Source organism: Athene noctua, chromosome 12, assembly GCF_965140245.1.
Source record: "Athene noctua chromosome 12, bAthNoc1.hap1.1, whole genome shotgun sequence".
Lineage (NCBI taxonomy): Eukaryota > Metazoa > Chordata > Aves > Strigiformes > Strigidae > Athene > Athene noctua.
In genome coordinates, this window is record NC_134048.1 from 18,831,460 (window position 1) to 18,836,829 (window position 5,370).

Below are 5,370 nucleotides of genomic sequence, written 5' to 3' on the forward strand. Positions count from 1 at the left end.
ACTGCAGACCTCAAGGGGCAGCGGAGGCGATTAGCATGCAGGAATGCAGAGGGGAGATCTGCTCCAGACACCAGCAGTAATAAAGTCAAGCTGCAAAAATACCCTTTTTTGATGGGAGATTGCAGGAATTCTGTTGGTTATCGCTGAAAACCAGACTGCAGCCTCCGTTCTGCTTTCTCCAAGTGTGAGGATGTGTAGGTTCAGATCAAAGGATCTGGTTCATACTTACTTTGTAGCTGCTCATCATGGCCCTACAAAGCATTTCAGTGCTTACGCAATGAATGTGAATAATTTCATTGATCTTATTGAAACTGCTGTTGTATTTAAAATTAGGTGTTGGAGTGCTTTGAGTGGTTGTAGAGGCCTCTAGGAAAGAAAAAAGTGGTTTAATGGAAACATTTAAGCACTTCTAAAAAAGAAACTCCTCCTTCATGCTGGACACCTGCATTCAAATGAGACTTATCAGACCACCTCTTCAGGTCAGATAAAAAAAGAAAATAATGCAGGGAAAAGCGCATATTTTTAAAAGAAATTACTTCTTCAAGCGTCGCTTCCAGTAACTTTGTTAGTGACGCCGTATTACTTGATGTGTCATAGGGTGTGTTGGGTGTATTACACTATATGGTGTAAAATCGTTCTCATTTGGCAGGAGAAATGTCCGACAGCATTTTGAAGGGCCTGTAGTTTGTCCATAAAAGACCTTTGTTTTTCAACTGCTGTACTGCTATGCACTGGAAAAGTGATGTTATATATAACCAAGCTGGGGAAAAAAAAAAAAAAAAGGCATTTCTGGGTTTAGCTCTGTTTACCAGTATAGACAGATGTAAAAGACTTGCTTTTGTTTGTTTGTTTTTATTGAAAGATTAATGATTAAAAGGATTGCTTCATCTCTTTAAATGCACTAAAAGATAAAAAAAGGTTGTATAAGATACGATCTAATCCTCAGATTTTTAATACAAGTTCTGCCTGCTCCATAGTATCTGATCTATGCCGTTGCTCACGGAGGTGACTGAATTGATGCAGATGTTTTCCTTCCTACATCACAAGTAACAGCTGAACACACAAATCCCAGCCTTTCCCAGTCAGAACTGATCGGTTGCCTCATGTGTAGCTTAGTAATATATAGAAAGTAGATTTGAAAATGTTACGGGGAACTAAGCAATTGTCATTTTTGCCTGCTTTGTAACCCAAGCCACGGAATTAATCAGGAGGTTTCTGTATCAGCCCAGATGCTGTAGCCCAACTACCAGCTGTGGGGTAAAGATACGTGAGCTTCAGTAGGCTAACTGCACCCAGAAAATAGGAGGAGGGTTGGGTGCTCCCAGGAGTGGTAGAGGTCTAGTCTGAACAAAGACCCACACTGAATGCCAGCTCAAAATCATCACTGCATTTGGCTTTGCCCATTTAAACCTGTTTCTTCCCTCTAATCGATAGCTTCCCTTATAGCATCATTGCAATTGATTGAAATGGTGATAATTCTGTTACAGGTGCTCCTTGTGCACTTAATAATATTAGAAAGGGCACTATAATGTGCTGTCTCTCTTCCATTCCCTGAAATAGCTATAGTAAATCCAAGGGACTACTCCTCACTTCCAAACGTCTACGAGAAAGTATCCCAGACACTCCTCTCTGGAAGTCAGTGGAGAAGCTGAATCAGAGAACAAGCAATTTAAAAAGAAATGGTATAAAACTATTTGCACTGTTTGCCTTTTAGAAACCAGATTGTCTGTGCCTTTTGCAAAGTGGCACAGGATAGATGCCCAGTGTGATATTTCATGCGGTGTCCTGGAGATATTGGAGTCTCATTTCCAATAACCATCGCCAGCAGGAACAAGGCTGGCGTGCCCTGCGGTTTGGCTCTACTTGCAGTGAGGGATTGCAGAGCTTCCCCACAGAGGACATTACGCTCCTTAAAAAGTTCAGCTCGACTGTGCCAACCACGAAGCAGAGCATTACACAGAGCACTTGATTTTCTACAGTCATTCAGTCGCTCGTAAGAAATGGAAAAGAAAATCAACTCTGTTATCACAGCTGCCTTTGTAGGGAAACAGGGTGGATTTTATGACCCTGTTACAAGCATTTTATTACTTAATAGTAATTCCTAAGTTCTTCTTTTATTTCCATCTCATTTGAAAAGAAGATAATTTGGGGATAAATATCTATTTTGGGGATAAATACCTTTTTTTCAACAAACCGTCCTTCCCTGGGTTATTAATAAATATTTGGAGGTGTTTTGATTCGTGCATGTGCAAACCCACCTGCCAGGGCTTTTGTAAACCAGCACCTCCCTCTTCTGTTGCCGTGGTTTTGTACCTCCTCCTGCCCTGCTCCGTGCCTGATACGAAAGCAACACGGCCCTTTCCTGTCAACGTGGCAGCTCCTTCTCCTGCCTCTCTCCTGACTTTAGTATCTTGATCCCCTGCCCTAATTCACTCAGAAAACCAGGACTCCCCACCTTTAGATCCCATTTTGATCTTTATTTTTGCTGCAGTGTCACTTAACTTAGTCAGCTAGTGGTCATCTGGCCAAAAGGTCAAAGAAGGAGAGTTAGTGTTAATGTGGGAAAAAAAAAACAACCCACAAATGTTAGATGTTTTATAAACATTATTATTTTGTATGTTATCTATCCTCCTGGCTCTCATCATTTACAAATTTACAGCTCTCCATGAGACCACACTCCTTAGCACAGCAGAATCCTGATTTGATTCTAATTGTGACTGCTGGGCCTGAATATGCTGTTTATAAGCAAACTGTACACGTGCACGCAGCAGCAAGTGTGTGAGCCTAAGATGAGTAATTGGATTATCTGGCAGCCATCACCTCCTTGCCCCACATCGTGCGAGACCCTGACTTACCCGCAAAGTGAGGGGAGCGCAGGCACCAAACCTGCTTATGCACAAAACTGTTGAGAGCTGAGAAGGCCAAATTTTGCTGGGTTAAACTCCGGACTAAGCCAAGCAAAGCTCTGCAAGGACCCAGTGGTGCCACTAGAGGCTGCCAGGCAGCCTCTGTCACCTGCAAATCCATTTTTGTATGAGGCAAAGCCTCAGCCAGGTCCCTGTGGACGCGAGTGGGTGAAGGGTCCTCAAGTGGCCCTGGAGATGTCCCAGGGTGGCCAGCTCCTGCACCAACAGCAGCCTGGCCAGAATGCTGCGAGGCTCAGCACCATTTACACTCTTTACATCACCCCTGAGGGCCTGTCTTCTCTTTCTGCTGCTTCTTGGGAATCTTGGAAAGCAAAGCCAAGGCATGAAAATCGTCCACATGTTTGTCTTAAAGGCAAATTACTTGATGCTCTCCTGCAGTCTCTGCCAGAAAGTTACAGGAGTAAAGGCTCAGCTATGTTATAAATAGCTTGGAACCTTGTGTGTGAAGGTAGTTCTGGGGTAATTAGGGTATATCTCGACTTTAGGAATCTCATTGGGATTGACCTTAATGCTCCCTCATGCACAGATCCCTCATGTAACTGCAGATATCTTTTCATGGCAGGTTACTTGGCATAGCTGCAGATAGGGGCTAAAGTGCTCCTTTGCATTATGGTGATAACCTTCAGTTAAGGCATAGAGAGAGGGATTCGAACCCTTTTTAAACTTAGTGACCCCCTAAAATTTTTCTAGTGGAAACACAGCCCCTTATACAAATTCTGCATGTGTAGATTGCAAAGAGAATACAGACATTTACGTCTTCCAGACCACCTAGTAGTAGTCTATATAACCTTCAAAATTTGTGAGCCGCTGATTGAAACCCACTAGAAAATATGTTGTTTGTTGAAAGTCCGGTAAAACCTTCCTGCTCTCCCTCCCAGAAGAATAGGCAAGTTATCTCATCGATTTATGCAGTTCTCCTGCACCGCAGCTGAGGGCCCTAATGAGCTCAGCTGGCAATGCCCCTGGCCCAGTCTGCCAGAGGAAGAGCTAATGCTGTACAAACCCCACTGCATCTCCCTGCTGTTACCCCGGTGGGAATTGCAGGGAGAAAAGTCAACTACATTTCCTATCAACTGGAATTCCTGCAGTGTGTTGTTTCATTCTGATAATATTAGCCAGTCATTTTAGATTTTAATGGCTGCTTTCCCAAGGGTGTGAAGGTGTAGGAGAGTGGAGTTCCCTCTCACTCACCAACATGTACAGGAAGGGAGCACAGCACAAGGAGGTCAGGGCTTGATGCAGAAAAATAACCCAAATGAGAGCTGAAGTTATTTATTAAAATACATACTTTTAGTCTTCTTCCATTAAACAAGTCACTTGTCTACAAGATGACCCATTTTGTGTCCCACAGTACTGTAGAATTCAGCAGTTCCAGTGCTTATGGAAGATGTGCTAAATGGTGGATGCACAGAAAACTAAATATCACCTCCTCCAGAGCCATCAGCAACAGCCTCCATTCTCTATCAAGCTGGCTCGATTTAAAAGAGTGATAAAGTGCAGGATTTTTCTCTAGCCTCTGAGCAATCTTCCGTTTTTTTATGTTTGTATTTGTATCTGCAGGTGGCATCTGATCCATAAGACAAGTTAATTGAAAGCCTACTTTAATCATAAAATGTGGGAAATAGCTGGAGGGTGAAATATCGGGCTGGGATTATGAGACTAAAGCTATGTTTTATAAAGGAAAACCTTGTGCCTAGCAATTGTCCTTGTAATGTTGCAAGAGCTGGAGGCGTTGAATTAATTCCCAATACAGCTGAGTTCTAATTATCCAAATAGATCGGGGGGACCCAGCAGTGACAGATCCCCCCCTAAAACTCACAAAGTCACTTCAAAGCAGTGTGTTGGTGTTCCCTGAGATGCTGGTGTGTGTGCAGCCACCACTGGTGGTACCTCAGTCAACGTAGTCTCATACCTCAGTGACATACTAAGCGATGCTTGGGTTTGTTGCTTTTAAATAAAAAAAGGACATTCACTTATTTAGATAATGCAAGTAGGAGAACACAAATCATGCTGAGATAGTGGAGAGTGTGGTACAAAAAGAAACCAGAAAAGGTTTCTGCAGAGGAGCTTGCCATCTCTCGGCAAATGTCCATGTATTTTGAAGGAGCTACATTCCTAAAAGGATAAAGCCAATAGTTTATGATTTGAGGGTTTATCTGTCACTTGGTGATGGTGTCTCAGTTTTCCTTCTTTCGCCTCTTGTGCTCCTATGAGTGGAAGTCCAGGGGAGAAGGCAGAGCACAGCTGTCAGCAGGGTTTCCAGGTTACTGGTGCTGGAGGCACACACAGGTGTCAGAGGAACCAATACTGCTGCCAGAGGGAAATACAGAGGGAGGTTGCTGGTAGGTAAGTGGAAAGGAAAGAGAAACCACAGGACGGCAGCCCACGGGCAGGTCTGCACTGGGGTTGCTCATTGACTGCACTTTGGGAGTAAAATCCCACA